Raw genomic sequence first — 22675 nt, 5'->3', positions numbered from 1 at the left:
GACACACTGATTGCTTGAAATTGTAAATAAGGCTCCCTCCTCCCCCTTTAGAAAGTTTGTTATGAAACATTTACCATTGCTCATACATAAAACTATTTTAAAACTCTATCCAATGTAGTGATTTTCCTCTCAATTTTAGGGTCTACTCTAAGAATTTTTCCTTATGTAACTGACATCAAAAGTAAGACTATTCTTAGCCAGTGGGAAGCAGCAGCATAGCACAGGGAGATTGGCTTGGTGCTTTGTGATGACCTAGAGGGGTGGGAGAGGGAGGATGGGAGGGAGGCTCAAGAGGGAGGGGATATGGGGACATGTGTGTGCATGTGGCTGATTCACTTTGGTGTACGGCAGAGACTAACAGAATATTGTGAGGCAATTATACTCCAATAAAGATCTATTTTTAAAAAAGACTTTTCAGCTGGACCTTATCAGCTACACAGAAGAGAATAAATTTATCATGTTCTGTTATTTAGCATAGCAACATAGCATTTAAACGCACATGGTAGATGTCATTTTACTTTGCATAGTCACAGCAAATTTTCCACATAGATAATACAGGCATGCCTTGGGTATACTATGGGTTCAGTTCATACCTCAGATATATTGTGGGTTCAGTTCCAGACCAATGCAATAAAGCAAATATCACAATAAAGTGAGTCAGACATTCTTTTTTTGGTTTCTCAGTGCATATGAAAGTTATGTTTACACTATACTATAGTCTATGAAGTGCAAAATAACATTATGTCTAAAAAATGTATATATCTTAATTTAAAAATACTTTATTGCTAAAAAATTCTAACCATCATCTGACAACGGAGGGTTGCCACAAACCTTTAATTTGTAAAAACACAGTATGTGCGAAGTACAATAAAGCAAATCATGATAAAATGAAGTATACCTGTAAACAGTACATTGTGAGTTAAATTCACTTGTACTAAAATTATTCTTCTTCAGATATATGATTGTCTTTGTCTTTTAAGACCCATGCAAGTAGGATGATCTGAGTAATGAAACTGTATTGGCAATGATTGTATATATTTTTCTGGATGTAATGAAGGCATATATCGATTGGAGAATATGGTGAGATCCATCTTGGACACATGCGTAGGTGCTCACTATCCAACGAATGACAACTGTCTTATTTACAGAAGATCAAAGGGATGCCTTGAAGTGCAGGACAGTCCTGTGATGTTCTGAGCCTTGACTTCTTGCTTGGTTAAACAGCTCTCTTTGCTTACACAAAAAGAATTACCATAAGGAACAAGGCGGGCAGCCAACTCATCCTTTCTAGGTAGGCTCAGGTAAAAGTCTGGGTAAAGATGACATGGTCCTTTCTGCATTGGTGGAGTCAAGGCTGTTCTGTGCACTAACTCTTTATGAATGAGGAGTTGCTATGAACTGCTACTAAATGTGCAATATTGGTCAAAGATATCTGTAAAAATAATTTCATTATCACTATAAATGTCCAGTTATTTTTTAGGACATAGTCAAAGATGAAATAGTGAGAAGTGTGATTAAAAAAAAAAAAGCCACTCAGTTGAATTCAAATGTTGTATTTACCATATAAAATGTATCCTGGGAATATGTATTATCATATACATCATTTCATCTTTTTGAGTGGTCACCATAGCTCACTACGATGTAAAAGACACTCAGTTTTTGTTAAATGAATGAGCGTCGATTCAATGAAGAACACATACACTGAAGGCTGATATGTAAATCCTGTTTTGCAAAGTTGTGATTTTTGCTTTAAAGAAAGTTTTTACCATTAGGTGTTAATAATTTGACAATAATTTTATTTGAAAAACTATAATAATTCAACTAATCAGTTTAGAATATATTGTTTTCTAAGGGTAAATTGGAATCAGTCTGTAATATTGGAGTACTGAAAACCTACAGAAAAATTATATAACACTTAAATGCATCTTATAGTTAATAACTTCTTTGTATTTACAATTTGGAGAAATCTAAAGAGAGAGTTCTATTAATTAAAAGAGGAAGAACTGTTTAAGTAAGTTTGAAATCTCAGTTTCAATGTATGGCAGAGCTTTGAAGTTTTTAAACTAAGAAACTGAGAGAAGCATCAGTTAAGATGGGGTGGTGTCTTTTTATGAGCAAAAGCTCACATGAAGTCCTCGACATTTTATTTTCATACATACGATCAAGTGATGGAGGATTCTATGTAACAGTGTATTAAGCATGTGATATTAAATTTAGCTACAAAACTAATTTTCTAGAGCTTAGAATTGAGTAAGAAACATCAGGAATATATAATGTTTTGAGACATTATTGAAAGCAATCAGCAATAATTAAAATATATTTAATCTCTAAACTGAAATTTTAATAATTTAAATAAAGATAACCTATTTCTACTGATGAGGAACATTTGCGTCATACACCACCATCTTACTTCCCATTTTCCTTTCAATTGTGGTTATTTTCTATTTTGAATTATTAATCATTTATTCCTCATTTTGATTACCATTATATTAATATTACTTTTTAAATTCAAATTGAAATTAAAGCTAAAAATAAAAGTTAAGATATCACAGAACACTGATACCATTACAGGAATGGGAGAGAGAAGAAAACATAAAAGCACTGATGGCTGGATGACAGTGCAATTTGTTAATTGATGCAATTTAAGTACATCAACTCATGGAAATAAAAAACAGTAAGATCACTTCCTCACCCAGGCAGTGGTTTCCGCTGAACATACAACACAGGAAACTGAAAAATGTTTCTTGCACTAAAGAATTTTAATATGTATCTCCACCTCAATGGTCGATTTAGAAAATCCAGAAGCACTGGCTTTCATCCTATCCTATTATGGAACCAGAAAAACATTTTCCTAAAAGATGGATGCTATCAGAGTATGATATATACCAACACTCATGAATAAAGTGGGAGAATATACTTCAGAAGTAACTACAAGTCACACTTCACTATTTCATTGTTTCATGAAAGGCAATAAAATATTGTTCATAGACACTATCAGTAGGACTTTTGCTTTTAGGCTGATTGCTAGTTACTCGGTGATACCAAGATTAGTAGCAAATGTTATGAAAATCTTACTTGTGGAAGTATCCATAATTACATACAGTTATCCTTATCTTTCCATTAAGTGATTTTGGGGTAAGTTATTTAACAACTCTGCACATCAATACTTTTGTCTAGGTGTGTGAAGTCCTTTCATCTCTGTGGCTGAGTTCAGAGAGCCACATGCAGAGGCCACAGCCTCGACAAGGAGGCTCTCATTTTCTTTGTCTCCTTTCCATTAGTGCCAGTTCTGGACTACATTCCTAGTCACATTGTTGGAGATGATGTGGAGAACGATGGGAACTAGATTCAGAATTCCTGTGCTCACAGCTCAGCTAGGAAGAGCTCCCCATGAGAATGTCTTTATTTACGAGTTCAGCTGCACTAAATACAAACTCTGGCTCAGAGAAACAGACATCCATGATATAATTTTTCTCTCACCATAGCCCAGGTGAATCTGCTGCCTCCTCATCCTACTGCAATAATCCTTATCCCAAACCACCTACCAGTGCAAATAAATCTCATCTACATATGATGGTGTTAGTTCTGGCTGTTACCTTAAGATTCAACCTTAACCTACAGACAATCCCACAGAAAGTAGACTATTCCTCTTTATAGTAGTCTCCATAGTGAGAAATTCCAGAGTTGAAAATGTTTACTTCACTTTCTGATGATGATGGAGAATAATAAAGCTGTTATTCTCTCCACTTTTGGAAGCAAAGTTTGGGTTTTTTTCTTTTTCTTTTTTTAAAAAATTGAAGCATAGTTGATTTATAGTGTTGTGCCAGTCTCTGCTGTACTACAAAGTGACTCAGTTATACACATATATACCTTCTTTTTTAAAAATATTATTTTCCATTACGGTTTATCCCAGGAGATTGGATATAGTTCCCTGTGCTATATAGTAGGACCTTATTGTTTATTCATTCTAAATGTAATAGTTTGCATCTGCCAAAGGTTGTATTTTATAATTGGTTCAATACAAACAATCCTCATGACTCTCGTGAGAACTTAGATTTTCCAAGGAGGCTCCATTAGTCATTACACCTATAAACATCTTTCCTGAGGGAAAAAAGTTTTGATGAACATTCTCCCTGGAGGAAAACAAAGATCACTTGTGTTTGATTGCTTGTACAGGAAATAGTTTGGGGAAAGTCAGGAGCAGATACGTTATCATAGAATGTAAATATATTTTCAAACATCTCAAAGGCTATAACCTGAGGCAAATATCACAGTTTAGAGGACATAACACTTGGCCATATAATAGCTTTGCTAATTCAAACTTCTTACCCCCCTGGTGGTTTATTAAGATCTGTATCTCCCTAATATCCAATAAACAGGTGCCTATAGAGCCTGTGTTGCCACTTCTAAGGGGAATAAGTCCCCTCAAGTAGATGCATATTTTCATCTACTGAAGAATGAAATTGGGATGCAAAGCGGTGAGATTATCATAATGACACGTGTTGATTAGTGTTTACTGTGTTTCAGAACCTCAGGTATATACATCATACGTGGTATTTTATTTAATCTTGTGAATTGATTAATATGTTGTCGCCACGTTATAGGTGTGCATTATGAAATTAGAGAAATATATTGTCCACTCTATCAACTGCCAGCGCCAAGAATGAATTACATATGCAGATAACAAATCCTCTGCTCTAACTACTGAACGTACGCCCATTTTCAAAAGCTCTTAAAATGACCTCTCAGAAAGGCTTCACCTGTTGTCCTCAATCCTTACCAACTCTCACCAATCTCATAAGCCTCCAGAATTCCTACACATATTTCCCTGGGTATGACTCATAACCTCGGAAGAGAATAAATTCTCTTTCTGTTTCTTGTTGTAAGCTTATATAAATTTAATCCCAAACATTTCTCCAAAATGTTTTTTACTATCTAGTAGTTGTAGAATGGTTTCTCAAGTGCTGCTGCACTGGGCAGGTCATATAAAAAGGTGTCGACATTACTTTCATTTTTCCTAGCACATTTATGTCCATATAAGGTATAAACATGAATATTCAAGAAACACAAATTAGTTCTTTCAAATATGCTTTACAAGTGGAAAGCAGAGCAGGTAAATCAGGTGACCTGTCAGTTGAGATAGACAAAGCAGATTTTCAGAATTACTGTGACACATTAGCATATTATCTTGTTGACATTATTTAGTAATGAGAACCAAATGAGATAACATATTCTTTTATAATTCACTATTAAAGTTTTGAGAGTTAACATCTTTACTAACAATAGATGTAATTTAGTTAAATATCTCAAGATGCAGAGATTATCAGGGATTATCTACAAGGGCCCACTATAATTACAAAAGTCTTTGTAAGAGGGGGGCAGGAGGTCAGAGAGGAGGGAACATGAAGTTGACTTTGAAAATGGAATCAAAGAATGTAGGCAGAGTCTGTAAAATGTAGAAAATAAAGAAACAAATCATTCACTGGAGCCTCTAGAAAGAAGACAATCCAGCAGACCCATTTTAGACATAAGACCTCTAGAAATATAGGATAATATATTTGTGTTGTCCTAAGCCTCTAAATCTGTGGTTTTATGTTTCACTAGAAATAAGAAAGTAACATAGGAATGATAATGCTTTATTTTCAGTTATGAAAATAAGTCCACTTCTAACTACCATGGGCACTCTAAAAAACTGAAAGAGAAATTGGTGATTTCTGACTTTTATCTGAGATATAAAGAACTTGAAAGTCATCAATCATGTCTTCGAACAGGAAAAAATGTAAACAAACTAAAAAATGAAAAACTCTTCATTATTCAAACTTGCACTTCATTAAAATTAAAAAAAAAAAACACCCCAATTTTCTTCTGTGAAAGACACTGTTAAAAATATGGAAAGTCAAGCCAAAGACTGAAGAAAATCTTTGCACATATTGGAGAAATGACTTGATTCCAAAATATACAAAGAACTCTTAAAACACAGTAAGACTATACTAACCAAAGCAATCTACAGATTCAATGCAATCCCTATGGCATTTTCCACAGAACTAGAACAAAAAATTACACAATTTATATGGAAACACAAAGGACCCCGAATAGCCAGAGCAATCTTGAGAAAGAAAAACAGAGCGGGAAGAATCAGGCTCCCAGACTTCAGACTATACTACAAAGCTACAGTAAGCAAGACAGTATGGTATTGGCACAAAAATAGAAATATAGACCAATGGAACAGGATAGAAAGCCCAGAGATAAACCCACGTACATATGGTCACCTTATTTTTAAAGGAGGCAAGAATATACAATGGAGAAAAGACAGCCTCTTCAATAAGTGGTGCTGGGAAAACTGGACAGCTACATGTAAAAGAATGAAATTAGAACACTCCCTAACACCATACACAAAAATAAACTCAACATGGATTAAAGACCTAAATGTAAGGCCAGACACCATCAAACTCTTAGAGGAAAACATAGGCAGAACACTCTATGATATAAATCACAGCAAGATCCTTTTTGACCCAGCTCCTAGAGAAATGGAAATAAAAACAAAAATAAACAAATGGGACCTAATGAAACTTAAAAGCTTTTGCACAGCAAAGGAAAACATAAACAAGATGAAAAGACAACTCTCAGAATGGGAGAGTATATTTACAAATGAAGCAACTGACAAAGGATTAATCTCCAAAATTTACAAGCAGCTCATGCAGCTCAATATCAAAAAAACAAAAAGCCCAATCCAAAAATAGGCAGAAGACCTAAATAGGCATTTCTCCAAAGAAGACATACAGACTGCCAACAAACACATGAAAGGATGCTCAACATCACTAATCATTAGAGAAATCCAAATCAAAACTACAATGAGGTATCACCTCACAGTGGTCAGAATGGCCATCATCAAAAAATCTAGAAACAATAAATGCTGGAGAGGGTGTGGAGAAAAGGGAACCCTCTTGCACTGTTGGTGGGAATGTAAATTGATACAGCCACTATGGAGAACAGTATGGAGGTTCCTTAAAAAACTAAAAATAGAACTACCATACGACCCAGCAATCCCACTACTGGGCATATGCCCTGAGAAAACCATAATTCAAAAAGAGTCATTTATCACAATGTTCATTACAGCTCTATTTACAATAGTCAGGACATGGAAGCAACCTACATGTCCATCGACAGATGAATGGATAAAGAAGATGTGGCACATATATACAATGGAATATTACTCAGCCATAAAAAGAAACGAAATTGAGTTATTTGTAGTGAGGTGGATGGACCTAGAGTCTGTGCTATCATACAGAGTGAAGTAAGTCAGAAAGAGAAAAACAAATACTGTATGCTAACACATATATATGGAATCTAAAAAAAAAAAAAAAAAAGGTTCTGAAGAACCTAGGGGCAGGACAGGAATAAAGACGCAGACATAGAGAGTGGACTTGAGGACATGGGGAGGGGGAAGGGTAAGCTGGGACGAAGTGAGAGAGTGACATGGACATATATACACTATCAAATGTGAAATAGATAGCTAGTGGGAAGCAGGTGCATAGCACAGGGAGATTAGCTCGGTGCTTTGTGACCACCTAGAGGGGTGGGATAGGGAACGTGGGAGGGAGACGCAACAGGGAGGGGATATGGGGATATATGTATACGTATAGCTGATTCACTTTGTTATACAGCAGAAACTAACACAACATTGTAAAGCAATTATACTCCAATAAAGATGTTAAAAAAAACACACACACACACACAGTAAGAAAATGAATAACTCAATTTAAAAATGGGCCAGAAACCCTGACAGACAGCTCTTCAAAGAAGATATGCAGGTGGTAAGTAAGCATATGAAAAGATGCTCCACATCTATATCATCGGGGAAATGCAAATTAAAATAACAATGAGATATCACTATACACTTAGTAGAATGGCTAAAATCCAAACATGGGCAACACCAAACACTGATTAGGATGTGGACCAAAAGGCACTTTCCTTCATTGCTGAGGGAATTCTATTTCATTCATTGCAACATGGTACAGTCACTTTGGAAGGCAGTTTGATAGCTTCTTAAAACACTAAACATACTCTTACTATACAATCTACCAATCGCACTACTTGGTATTCACTCAGAGGCAGTGAAAACTTATGTCCACACAAAATCCTGCAAACAAATGCTTATAGCAACATTATTCATAATTATCAAAACTTGGAAGTAACAGTGATGTCCTTCAACAGGTGAATGGTTAAACAAACATCCATACAATGAAATATTATTCAGTGATAAAAAGAAATGGTCTATCTGCCACAAAAAATATGGAGAAAACTTAAATAAATATTGCTGTGTAAAAGAAGTCAATCTGAAAATGCTACATATTGTATGATTTCAACTATATGACATTCTGGAAAATATAAAACTATGGAGATATTTAAAAGATCAGTGGTTGTCAGTGGTTTTGGGGAGAGAGAGAGGAATGAGTTGGTGGGACACAGCAGATTTGTAGGGTTAGTGAAACTATTCTGTATGATGCTGTAATGGTGGATATGTGTCATTATATAGTTGTCAAAACTGATGGAATATATAATGAAAAGAGTGAACTCTAATACTAACTACGAAATTCTGTTAACAATAATGTATCAATATTGGCTCATCAGTTTTAACAAGTACACCATATATATTACAAGATATTTATAAGAAACTGGGGAGGAATGAGGGGGTATATGGAACTCTCTGAGCTTAGCACTCAAATTTTCTATAAAACTAAAAGTGCACTAAAAATAAAGTCCATTAGAACGTGAATGAAGATGGTAGAGTGGGAGGACTCGGAACTCACCTCCCCCATCAAACTCATCAAAAACATATCTGCATGTGGAGCAATTCTCACTGAAAACTAACGGAAGGCTAGCAGAAGGACTCCTGTACAACCAAGGCTGCAAGGAAGATCCATACAGAATCAGGCAGGAAGGGAAGAGAGGCAAACATTCAGAACCTGTGCCCCTCGGAGGGAACTCAGAGGAAATGGGAGATTACACAGGTGAAGACCCTCCCTGGCGAGTGAGCCGTCAGAGCCACATATTGGGCTCAGAGGTTTGACAAAGGGAAGACAAGCCCCCTTGGCTGGTTGGCGGGCCCAGGGGAAGCCTAAACTCCGCTTGTGGGGAGCACGAACGTTTGTTTGCTCCGGAAGCAGGGCAGAGAGGGTGGATTGAAATCAAAACGAGTGTCTGACTGGTTTCCTGAGACCAGGCAGGTGCCCAGCATAGCCTGAGCCAAGCAAACACTCCAGCACCAGAGTGGGAACTGCCATGACCAAGGAACAAGCTTAGCCATGAGGTGCTGTGGCAGCTCAAACCCTAAGCAGCATCTGAACTGGGAGGGGGCAGCCATTCCTGGCTACTCCACTGGTGGTGCATCAGAGGCAGTCTGGATTATTGACGGTGGTCAGACAGCCACAGCCTGTGCCCTGAGCCTTGCCGAATACCCACACCAGCCCCTCTTGCTACAGCACTGCTCCCCTCTGGGGCAAGCGTGCTGGTGCTGGGAAGAGGAAGAGCACACACTTAAAGGGAAGTGAGTCAGCTCAGACTCAACCCCCAGGGCTTCTGCTCCACCAATCTGGGACTCGACCCTGTCCCAGATAGGGTGGTGATGGTCACTAAACAGAAGGGAAGCCCTACCTTACACCTGGCTCCATCCCTAACCTGTACCCATGAGTCTGTTTCTGTCTTGTTATATACATTTGTTGAATTTCTTATCCCATATATAAGGGATAACATTGAGTATTTGTCTTTCTATGACTTATTTCATTAATCATAATAATCTCTACGCTCATTCACATTGCTGCAAATGGTAGAATTTCATTTTCTATGGCTGAGCAATATTCTATTGTATATATATACCATAACTTCTTTATCCATTCATCTGTTAATGGGCACTTAGATTGTTTCCATTTCGTAACTATTGTAAATAATGCTGCTATGAACATTGGGGTGCACATATCTTTTTGAATTAATGTTTTCCTTTTCTTTGGATAAATACCCAGTAGTGGAATTGCTGAATTGTATGGTAGTTCTATTTTCAATTTCTTTTGAGGAAACTCCATACTGTTTTCCATGGTGCCTGCACTAATTTACATCCCCACCAACAGTGTATTAGGGTTCCTTTTCTCCACATTCTCGCCAACACTTGTTATTTCTTGTCTTTTTTTTTTTTTTTTAAACAACAGCTCCTGTTTTTATTTTTTTATTTTTATTTTTTTATTTATGGCTGTGTTGGGTCTTCGTTTCTGTGCTAGGGCTTTCTCTAGTTGCAGTAAGTGGGGGCCACTCTTCATCGCGGTGCGCGGGCCTCTCACTATCGCGGCCTCTCTTGTTGCGGAGCACAGGCTCCAGACGCGCAGGCTCAGTAGTTGTGGCTCACGGGCCTAGTCGCTCCGCGGCATGTGGGATCTTCCCAGACCAGGGCTCGAACCCGTGTCCCCTGCATTGGCAGGCAGATTCTCAACCACTGCGCCACCAGGGAAGCCCCTCTTGTCTTTTTTGATGACAGTCATTCTGACAGGTGTGAGGTAATATCTCATTGTGGTTTTGATTTGCATTTCCCTGATGATTAGTGATGTAGAGTATCTTTTTACATGTCTTTTGGCCATCAGTATGTTTTCTTTGGAAAAAATGAGAATTCAGGTCCTCTGTTCATGTTTTAATTGGATTGTTTTTTTTTTTTTTTTCATATTGAGTCGTATGAGTTCTTTATATGTTTTGGTTATTAACCCCTTATCTGAAATATTCTTTGCAAATATCTCCTCTCATTCAATAAGTTGCTCTTCATTTTGTTTATGTTTTCCTTTGCTGTGTAAAACCTTTTATTTTGATTGGGTCCCATTTATCTATTTTTACTTTTGTTTCCTTTGCCTGAGGAGACAGATCCAAAAAGTATTACTAGGACCTATTTCAAAGGGCTTACTGCCTATGTTTTCTTCTATGAGTTTTATGGTTTCAGGTCTTACATTTAAGTCTTTAATCCATGTTGAGTTTATTTTTGTATACGGTATGAGAAAGTAGCCCAGTTTAATTCTTTTGCATGTAACTGTACAGTTTTTCCAACACCACTTTCTGAAGAGACTATCTTTTCTCTATTTTATATTCTCACCTCCTTTGTCATAAATTGACCATATGTGAGCAGGTTTATTTCTGGGCTCTCTATTCTATTCTATTGATCTGTGTGTCTGTTTTTGTGCCAGTACCATAATGTTTTGATTATCATAACTTTGTATCAGTAGTATAATCCGAAGACAGGGAATGTGATATCTCTAGCTTTGTTTTTCTTTCTCAAGACTGATTTGACTATTTGGGATCTTTTGTGGTTACATACTAATTTTGAATTATTTGTCCTAGTTCTGTGAAAAATGCCATGATGTTTTGAGGGTTTGCATTGAATCTGTAGATTGCTTTGGGTAATATGGACATTTTAACAATATTAATTCTTCTAATCCATGAAAATGTGATATCTTTCCATTTATTTCTATCATATTGAATTTCTTTCATTAATGTTCATAGCTTTTGGAGTACAGGTCTTTCACTTCCTTGGTTAAATTTTTCCTATTTTTTAAAAATTCTTTTTGATGCAATTGTAAATGGGAATTTTTCTTGATTTCTATTCTGATAGTTCACTATTAGTGTGCAGAAATTTAATAGATTTCTGTATATTAATTTTGTATCCTGCAACTTTACTAAATTCGCTTATTCATTTTTTGGTGGAGTCTTTAGGGTTTTATATATATAGTATCATGTCATCTGCAAACAGTAGCCGTTTTACTTCTTCCTTTCCAATTTGGACGCATTTTATTTCTTTTCCTGTTTTGATTGTGGAGTCTAGGTCTTCCAGTACTATGTTAAATAGAAATTGTGAGAATGGGCATTTTTGTCTTGTTCCTGATCTTAGAGGAAAAGATTTCAGTTTTTCACCACTGAGTGTGATGTTAGCTGGGTGTTTGTCATAAATGGCCTCTATTCTGTTGAGGTATATTCCCTCTATATCAACCTTGTTGAGAACTTTTATCATGAAAAGATGCTGAATTTTGTTTCATGCTTTTTCTGCATCTATTGAGATGACCATGTGATCTTTACCCTTCATTTTGTTAAAGTGGTGTCTTGTGATGATTTATTTGTAGATATTGCACCCTCCTTGCATCCCTGAAATAAATCCCATTTGATCATGATGTATGATATTTTTTGTATTATTTAACTCTATTTGTTAATATTTAGCTGAGGCTTTTTTACATCTATATTAATCAGGTATAATGACCTGTAATTTTCTTTTTTTTGTAGTGTCTTTGTATGGTTTTGGTATCAGGGTAATGCTGGCCTTTTAGAATGAATTTGGAAGTGTTTCCTCCTTTTCATTTTTTTGGAATAGTTGGAAAAGGATAAGTATTAACTCTTCTTTAAATATTTGGTAGAATTCCCCTGTAAAGTCCTTTGATCCGGGACTTTTGTTTTGGGGAGTTTTTTTATCACTGATTTAATTTCATTACCAGTAATTGATCTGCTAAGATGTTCTATTTCTTCCTGATTTAGGCTTGGAAAATTATGTGTTTCTCGGAATATTTCATTTCTCCTAGGTTATCCAATTTGTTTGTGTATAACTGTTTGTATTATTCTTTTTTTTTTTTCACACACACACACTGTATTTTATTTTTACAAGAGATAAATAGACTGACACCAAGCATTGTACATGGATGACCACAACAAAAGCAACGATGATTGCAATTACCAAACATGAAACACACTCATACTATGTCATAATATTGACATTCAGTCCAGTAATCCTCCACTGCAACAGCTCCTTTACTTTGCAGTGAAAATTGATTTGTATATTCTTTGCCTCTGAGTCCTTGTGGGATTTTTTTTTTTTAATTCAGACAGAAAGTCACAAAAATAGGATGAGTATAATTTTTGTATTATTCTCTTATAGTTTGTTTTTCGGTGATATCGGTTGTAACTTCTCTTTCATTTCTGATTTTATTTATTTAGGCCCTCTTTTTTCTTTTTTTTAACATCTTTATTGCAGTAAAATTGCTTTACTATGTTGTGTTAGTTTCTTCTGTATAGCAAAGTGAATCAGCTATATGTGTATATATATCCCCTCCCTCTTGTGTCTCCCTCACACCCTCCCTATCCCACCCCTCTAGGTCACAAAGCACCGAGCTGACCTCCCCGTGCTATGTGGCTGCTTCCCACTAGCTATCTATTTTACATTTGGTAGTGTATATATGTCCACGCCACTCTCTCACTTCGTCCCAGCTTACCATTACCCCTCCCCGTGTCCTCAAGTCCATTATCTACGTCTGCATCTTTATTCCTGTCCTGCACCTAGGTTCATCAAAACCATTTTTTTTTATATTCCATATATATGTGTTAGCATACAGTATTTGTTTTTCTCTATCTGACTTACTTCACACTGCATGACAGACTCTAAGTCCATCCACCTCACTACAAATAGCTCAATTTCATTTCTTTTTATGGCTGAGTAATATTCCATTGTATATATGTGCCACATCTTCTTTATCCATTCGTCTGTCAGTGGACACTTAGGTTGCTTCCATGTCCTGGCTATTGTCAATAGAGCTGCAATGAGCATTGTGGTACATGACTCTTTTTGAATTATGGTTTTATCAGGCTATATGTCCAGTAGTGGGATTGCTGGGTCATACGGTAGTTCTATTTTTGGTTTTTTAAGGAACCTCCATACTGTTCTCCATAGTGGCTGTATCACTTTACATTCCCACCAACAGTGCAAGAGGGTTCCCTTTTCTCCACACCCTCTCCAGCACTTGTTGTTTGTAGATTTTTGACGATGGCCATTCTGACCACTGTGAGGTGATACCTCATTGTAGTTTTGATTTGCAATTCTGTAATGATTAGTGATGTTGAGCATCCTTTCATGTGATTGTTGGCAATCTGTATATCTTCTTTGAAGAAATGTCTCTTTAGGTCTTCTGCCCATTTTTTGATCGGGTTGTCTTTTTTTTGATATTGAGGTGCATGAGCTGCTTGTAAATTTTGGACATTAAATCTTTCTCAGTTGCTTAGTTTACAAATATTTTCTCCCATTCTAAGGGCTGTCTTTTCATCTTGTTTACAGTTTCCTTTGCTGTGAAAAAGCTTTTAAGTTTCATTAGGTCCCATTTGTTTATTTTTGTTTTATTTCCATTTCTCTAGGACGTGGGTCAAAAAGAATTTTGCTGTGATTTATATCATAGAGTGTTCTGCCTGTGTTTTCCTCTAAGAGTTTGATGGTGTCTGGCCTTACATTTACGTCTTTAATCCATTTTGAGTTTATTTTTGTATACAGAGTTAGGGAGTGTTCTAATTTCATTCTTTTACATGTAGCTGTCCAGTTTTCTCAGCACCAGTTACTGAAGAGGCTGTGTTTTCTCCATTGTATATCTTGCCTCCTTTATCAAAGATAAGGTGACCATATGTGTGTGGTTTTATCTCTGGGCTTTCTATCCTGTTCCATTGATCTATATTTCTATTTTTGTGCCAGTACCATACTGTCTTGATTACTCTAGCTTTGTAGTATAGTCTGAAGTCTGGGAGCCTGATTTCTCCAGCTCCATTTTTCTTTCTCAAGATTACTTTGTCTATTTGGGGTCTTTTGTGTTTCCATATAAATTGTGAAATTTTTTATTCTAGTTCTGTGAAAAATGCCATTGGTAGTTTGAAAGAGATTGCAATCAATCTGTAGATTGCTATGGGTAGTATAGTCATTTTCACAATGTTGATTCTTCCAATCCAAGAACATGGTATATCTCTCCATCTGATTGTACTGTCTTTAATTTATTAAATCAGTGTCTTATAGTTTTCTGCTTACAGGTCTTTGTCTCCGTAGGTAGGTTTATTCCTAGATATTTTATTCTTTTTGTTGCAATGGTAAATGGGAGTGTGTCCTTAATTTCTCTTTCAGATTTTTCATCATTAGTGTATAGGAATACAAGATATTTCTGTGCATTAATTTTGTATCCTACTACTTTTCCAAATTCATTGATTAACTCTAGTAGTTTTCTGGTAGCCTCTCTAGGATTCTCTATATATAGTATCATGTCATCTGCAAACAGTGACAGTTTTACTTCTTCTTTTCCAATTTAGATTCCTTTTATTTCTTTTTCTTCTCTGATTGTTGTGGCTAAAACCTCCAAAACTATGTTGAATAATAGCGATGAGAGTGGGCAACCTTGTCTTGTTCCTGATCTTAGAGGAAATGCTTTCAGTTTTTCACCACTGAGAACCATGTTGGCTGTGGGTTTCTCATATGTGGCCTTTATTATGTTGAGGTAGGTTCCCTCAATGCCTACTTTCTGGAGAGTTTTTATCATAAATGGGTGTTGAATATTGTCGAAAGCTTTTTCTGCATCTATTGAGATGATCATATGGTTTTTATCCTTCAAGTTGTTAATATGGTGTATCACACTGATTTGTGTATACTGAAGAATCCTTGCATTCCTGGGATAAACCCCACTTGATCATGGTGTATGATCCTTTTAATGTGCTGGTGGATTCTGTTTGCTGGTATTTTGTTGAGGACTGTTGCATCTACGTTCATCAGTGATATTGGCCTGTAGATTTCTTTTTTTGTGACATATTTGTCTGGTTTAGGTATCAACGTGATAGTCGTCTAGTAGAATGAGTTTGAGAGTGTTCCTCCCTCTGCTATATTCTGGAAGAGTTTGAGAAGGATAGGTGTTAGCTCTTCACTAAATGTTTGATAGAATTCACCTGTGAAGCCATCTGGTCATGGACTTGTTTGTTGGAAGATTTTTAATCACAGTTTCAATTTCAGGGCTTGTGATTGGTCTGTTTATATTTTCCATTTCTTCCTGGTTCAGTCTCAAAAGGCTGTGCTTTTCTAAGAATTTGTCCATTTCTTCCAGGTTGTACATTTTATTGGCATAGAGTTGCATGTAATAGTCTCTCATGATCCTTTGTATTTCTGCAGGGTCAGTTGTTACTTCTCCTTTTTCATTTCAAATTCTGTTGATTTGAGCCCTCTCCCTTTTTTGCCTGATGAGTCTGGCTAATGGTTCATCAATTTTTTTTATCTTCTCAAAGAACCAGCTTTTAGTTTTATTGATCTTTGCTATCATTTCCTTCATTTCTTTTTCATTTATTTCTGATCTGATCTTTATGATTTCTTTCCTTCTATTAACATTGGGGGTCTTTTTGTTCTTCTTTCTCTAATTGCTCTAGGTGTAAGTTTAGGTTATTTGAGATTTTTCTTGTTTCTTGAGGTAGGATTGTATTGCTATAAAGTTCCCTCTTAGAACTGCTTTTGCTGCATCCCATAGGTTTTGTGTCATCGTGTTTTCATTGTCGTTTTTTTCTAGGTATTTTTTGACTTCCTCTTTGATTTCTTCAGTGATCCCTTGGTTATTTAGTAGCGTATCGCTTAGCCTCCATGTGTTTGTATTTTTTACGTTTTTTTTTCTTGTAATTGATATCTAGTCTCAATGTATTGTGGTCAGGAAAGATACTTGATTTCAATTTTCTTAAATTTACCAAGGGTTATTTGTGACCCAAGATATGATCTATCCTGGAAAATGTTCCATCAGCACTTGAGAAAAATGTGTATTCTGTTGTTTTTGGATGGAATGTCCTATAAACATCAATTAAGTCCACCTTGTTTGATGTGTCATTTAAAGCTTGTGTTTCCTTATTTATTTTCATTTTGGATGATCTGTCCCTTGGTGAAAGTGGGGTGTTAAGGTCCCCTACTATGATTGTGTTACTGTCGATTTCCCCTTTTATGGCTGTTAGCATTTCCTTTATGTATTGAGGTGCTCCTATGTTGGGTGCATAAATATTTACAATTGTTATATCTTCTTCTTGGATGGATCTCTTGATCATTATGTAGTGTCCTTCTTTGTTTCTTGTAATAGTCTTTATTTTAAAGTCTATTTTGTCTGATATGAGAATTGCCACTCCAGCTTTCTTTTGATTTCCATTTGCATGGAATATCTTTTTCCATCCCCTCACTTTCAGTCTGTATGTGTCCCTAGGTCTGAAGTGGCTCTCTTGTAGACAGCATATATAAGGGTCTTGTTTTTGTTTCCATTCAGCCAGTCTATGTCTTTTGGTTGGAGCATTTAATCCATTTACATTTAAGCTAATTATCGATATGTATGTTCTTACTACCATTTTCTTAATTGTTCTGGGTTTTTATTTTTTAGGTCTTTTCCTTCTCTTGTGTTTCCTGCCTAGAGACGTTCCTTTAGCATTTGCTGTAAAGCTGGTTTGGTGGTGCTAAATTATCTAAGCTTTTGCTTGTCTGTAAAGGTTTTAATTTCTCCGTTGCATCTGAATGAGACCCTTGCTGGGTAGAGTAATCTTCATTGTAGGTTTTTCCCTTTCATCACTTTAAATATGTCCTGCCACTCCCTTCTGACTTGCAGAGTTTCTGCTGAAAGATCAGCTGTTAACCTTATGGGGATTCCTTTGTGTGTTATTTGTTGGTTTTCCCTTGCTGCTTTTAATATTTTTTCTTTGTATTTAATTTTTGATAGTTTGATTACTATGTGTCTTGTCATGTTTCTCCTTGGACTTATCCTGTATGGGACTCTCAGCGCTTCCTGGACTTGATTGACTATTTTCTTTCCCATGTTAGGGAAGTTTTCAACTAAAATCTCTTCAAGTAGTTTCTCAGACCCTTTCTTTTTCTCTTCTTCTTCTGGGATCCCTCTAATTCGAATGTTGGCATGTTTAATGTTGTCCCAGAGGTCTCTGAGACTGTCCTCAATTCTTTCCATTCTTGTTTCTTTATTCTGCTCTGCAGTAGTTATTTCCACTATTCTATCTTCCAGCTCACTTATCCCTTCTTCTGCCTCAGTTATTCTGCTATTGATCCCTTCTAGAGAATTTTTAATTTCATTTATTGTGTTGTTCATCATTGTTTGTTTGCCCTTTCGTTCTTCCAGGTCCTTGTTAAACGTTTCTTGAATTTTCTCCAGTCTATTTCCAAGATTTTGGATCCTCTTTACTATCATTACTCTGAATTCTTTTTCAGGTAGGCTGCCTATTTCCTCTTCATTTGTTAGGTCTGGTGGGTTTTTACCTTGCTCCTTCATCTGCTGCATATTTCTCTGTCTTCTCATTTTGTTTAACTTACTGTGGTTGGGGTCTCCTTTTTGCAGTGTGCAGGTTCATAGTTCCCGTTGTTTGTGTTGTCTGCCCCCAGTGGATGAAGTTGGTTCAGTGGCTTGTGTAGGTTTCCTGGTGGAGGGGACTGTTGCTTGTGTTCTGGTGGGTGGGGCTGGATCTTGTCTTTCTGGTGGGCAGAACTGCATCCGGTGGTGTGTTTTGGGGTGTCTGTGAACTTAATATGATTTTAGGCAGCCTCTCTGCTAATGGGTGGGGTTGTGTTCCTGTCTTGCTAGTTGTTTGGCATGGGGCATCCAGCACTGGAACTTGCTGGCTGTTGGGTGGAGTTGGGTCTTAGCATTAAGACACAGATATCTGGGAGAGCTCTCGCCAACTGATATTATGTGGGGCTAGGAGGTCTCTGGTGGTCCAATGTGCTTAACTCAGCTCTCCCACCTCAGAGGCTCAGACCTGACACTAGGCCAGAGCACTAAGACCCTGTCAGCCACACAGCGCAGAAGGAAAGTGAGAAAAAAAAGAAAGAAAATAAATTTTATTAAAATAAAGAAATTTTTTTAATTAAAAAAAAGAGAGCAACCAAACCAATCAACAAATCCACCAATGATAACAACCGCTAAAGACTATATACTAAGATAAACATAAAAATCAGAAACTAATCAGTCGTAGACAGCAGACCCCAAGTCTACAGTTGCTCCCAAAGTCCACCGCCTCTATTTTGGGATATTTTGTTGTCTATTCAGGTATTCCACAGATGCAGGGTATATCAAGTTGATTGTGGGGATTTAATCTGCTGCTCCTGAGGCTGCACAGAGAAATTTCCCTTTCTCTTCTTTGTTCGCACACCTCCTGGGGTTCAGCTTTGGTTTTGGCTCCACCTCTGTATGTAGGTTGCCCTCAAGCATCTTTTGGGAAATCTGAGGTCTTTGCCAGCGTTCAGTAGATGTTCTGTAGGAATTTTTCCACATGTAGGTGTATTTCTGGTGTATCTGTGTTGAAGAAGGTGATCTCCATGTCTTACTTCTCTGCCATCTCGAAGGTCCGAGAGCCCTCTTTCTTTGTTTCATGATGAGTCTGGCTAAAAGTTTATCAAGTTTGTCTTTTCAAAGAACCTGATTTTAGTTTCATTGATCTCTTTTGTTTATTTATTTTTGTCTCTATTTCATTAAGTTCCACTCTGATCTTTATTATTTCCTTCCTTCTACTAACTTTGGTCTTTGTTTATTATTCTTTTTTTAAAAAATTTATTTACTGTTATTTTTGGCTGTGTTGGGTCTTCGTTGCTGCGCATGGGCTTTCTCTTGTTGTGGCGAGCAGGGGCTACTCTTCATTGTGGTGCACAGGCTTCTCATTGCGGTGGCTTCTCTTGTTGCAGAGCACGGGCTCTAAGCACGCAGGCTTCAGTAGTTGTGGCACATGGGCTCCAAAGTTGTGGCTCGTAGGCTCTAGAGCGCAGGCTCAGTAGTTGTGGCTCATGGCCTTAGTTGCTCCATGGCATATGGGATCTTCCCGGACCAGGGCTCGAATCCGTGTCCCCTGCGCTGGCAGGCAGATTCTTAACCACTACACCACCAGGGAAGTCCAGTTTCTTTTTCTTTTTCTAACTCCTTTAGGTGTAAAGTTAGATGAGATTTTTCTTGTTTCTTGACACAGCCCTGTATTCCTTCTTTAACTGCTTTTGCTATGTTCCATAGATTTTGAAAAGTTGTGTTTCTATTTTCTTTCATTTCAAGGTATTCTTTTTATTTCCTCTTTGATTTCTTCATTGACCCTTTGGTTTTTTAGTAGCATGTTGTTTAGTCTCCTTGTGTTTGTATTTTTTCCAGTGTTCTTCTTGTAATTGATTTCTAGTTTAATAATGTGTGATCAGAAAACATGCTTGATATGATTTCTGTCTTCTTAAATTTAGTGAGACTTGTTCTGTAGCCTAGCATGTGATCATCTCCTGGAGAATGTTCCATGTGCACTTGAGAAGAATGTGTACTCTGCTGTTTTTTGATAGAGTGTCCTGCAGATATCAAGTTCATCTTGTCTAAGATGCCATTTAAGGCCACTGTTTGTTTCTCTATTGATTTCTTTCTGGATGACTTATCTATTGATGTAAATGGGGTATTAAAGTCCCTGTTATTATTGTATTACTGTCAACTTCTCCCTTTATGTCTGTTAATATTTGCTTTTAAAGTTAGGTGTTTCTATGTTAGTTGTATATATGTTTACAAATGTTTTATCATCTTCTTTGATCATCTCCTTTATCATTATGTAATGCCCTTGTCTTTTGTTATAGACTTTTTAAAAAGTTTATTTTGTCTGACATGAGTATTGCTACCCCAGCTTTCTTTTCATTTCCATTTGCATGTAATATCTCTTCATTTTCAGTCCCTGTGTGTGTATAGTTCTGTTGTGGGTCTCTTGTAGGTAGCATATAGGTTGGAGTTTTTTTGGTGGTGGTGGTGGTTTTTTTTTTTTTTTTTTTTTTTTTAATCCATTCAGCCATCCTATATCTTTTGACTGGAGCATTTAGTCCATTTACACTTAAAGTGAATATTGATAAGTATATAACTATTGCCATTTTATTACTCATCTTCTGGTTGTTTTTGTAGGTCTTCTCACTTCTTCTTCTAGTCTCTTCACTTGTGGTTTGATAATTTTCTTAGTGCTATGTTTGGGTTCCGTTCTATTTGGTTTTTTGTGTGTATCTATTGTAGGTTTTTGGTTTGTGCTTACCATGGGGTTTATTTATATATATATATATATATATATATATATAATTTGTTTTATACTGATAGCTGTTTAAGTTCAAACATATTTTAAAAGCTCTACATTTTTTACTCCCTTTCCCACAAGTTTTATGTTTTAGTATCATATTTTACATCTTTATTTGTATCCCTTAACTGATTATTTTACTTATATTTGATTTTATAATTTCTGTCTTTCAATTTTTATACTACCTTAAGTGGTTGAGCCATTGACTTTTTTTTTAAGTTTTTTTTTTTAATTTAAAATTTTTTTTGCCTGCACTGAGCAGCATGTGGGATCTTTGTTCCTTAACCAGGGATCAAACCATTGCCCCTGCATTGGAAGCACAGAGTCTTAACCACCGGACTGCCAGGGAGGTCCGATCCACTATCTTTACTGTATATTTACCACTACCAGTCAGATTTTTCTTTTATATATTTTCTTATTTCTTGTTATGGCCTTTTCTTTTTCACTTGAAGGCTATTTAACATTTCTTGTAAGGTTGGTTTAGTGGTGATGAACTCTTAGTTTTTGCTTGTCTAGAAAATTCTCTTTTCTTCAATTCTGAATGATAACTTTGCTGGGTGGCATATCCTTGGTCATAGGTTTTTCCTTTCAGCACTTTAAATATATCACGCCACTCCCTTCTGGCCTGCAAAGTTACTGCTGAAAAATCAACTGATAGCCTTATGGAGCTTCCTTTGTATGTGACTTTGTTTTTCTCTTATTGCCTTTGAAATTCTTTAAATTTTGCTATTTTAATTTTGATATGTCTTGGTGTGGATCTCTTTGGGTTCATCTTGCTTGGGACTCTCTGTGTTACCTGGACCTGGATGTCTGTTTCCTTTAGGTTAGGAAAGTTTTCAGCCATTATTTCATCAGGTACATTTTTTGCCCCTTTCTCTCTTCTCCTTCTGGGACCTCTATAATGTAAATGTTAGTACACTTATTGTTGTTTGAGAGGTCCCTTAAACTTACCTCATTAATTTTTTTTTCTTTTTGCTGTTCTGATTGAGTGATTTCCCAAAGACTCTTCTGTCTTCCAGATCACTTATGCATTCTTCCGTATCACCTAATGTGCTGATGATTCCTTCTAGTGTATTTTTCATTTCAGGTATTTTGTTCTTCAGCTCTGATTTGTATTTTTTATATTATCTAATTCTTTTTTGATGTCCTCACTGAGTTCCTCTATTCTATTCCTGGATCAATGAGCATTTTTATAACCATTGTTTGAACTCTTTCTCAGGTTAATTACTTATCTCCGTTTCATTAGGGTTTTGAGTTTTTATCTTGTTCTTTTATTTGGAACATATTCCTTTGTCTTCTCATTTTGTTTGACTTTGTCTCTGAAATTAGGCAATACAGTTTCCTATCCCAGTCTTGAAGGCATATCTTGTGTGGGAGCCTCCTTATGCAGTCTACGTGTGCCCAGTGCCTTTGTGCAAGAACTGGATGTGACACAAGTATGGGCTGAGGCTTTTTTCAGGGCATGATGGGTTCATTTTCTTGCAGGCATTAGAACTGGAGCAAGGGATGGGTGGGGCTAGAGCTAGAGTGTGATGCAGACTGAGGCTCCTTTTGGGGTACACTGGGAGCCACTGCCTCAGTGAGGGGTGGGCTGGATCCAGGGGACTAGACCCGGGGCTCATTGTGGGCTGGGGCTTCTCCTGGATCACACTGGGATTACGATTTTGGTGGAGGTGGGGCTGGAGCCAGAGGGATTGGAGCCGTTACCTGATGAGAGCTACCAGGGTGTGTTGATGGCCACTACCTTGGCTGGGGGTCAGACCAGAGACGGAATGGCTGGAGC

At 36.8% G+C, this 22675-nt stretch overlaps 1 protein-coding gene across 3 annotated transcripts in view; it reads right to left on the bottom strand.

Annotated features, from left to right (window-relative positions):
- ARHGEF5 (Rho guanine nucleotide exchange factor 5) overlaps positions 1-22675 on the bottom strand; it is a 224777-nt gene that overhangs the window by 65634 nt on the left and 136468 nt on the right. The gene's annotated exons all lie outside the window — the stretch shown is intronic.

Source organism: Eschrichtius robustus, chromosome 8, assembly GCF_028021215.1.
Source record: "Eschrichtius robustus isolate mEscRob2 chromosome 8, mEscRob2.pri, whole genome shotgun sequence".
In the NCBI taxonomy this organism is placed as follows: domain Eukaryota; kingdom Metazoa; phylum Chordata; class Mammalia; order Artiodactyla; family Eschrichtiidae; genus Eschrichtius; species Eschrichtius robustus.
The sequence above is the reverse complement of the archived record's forward strand: the minus strand, read 5'-3'. Positions and strand labels throughout refer to the sequence as shown.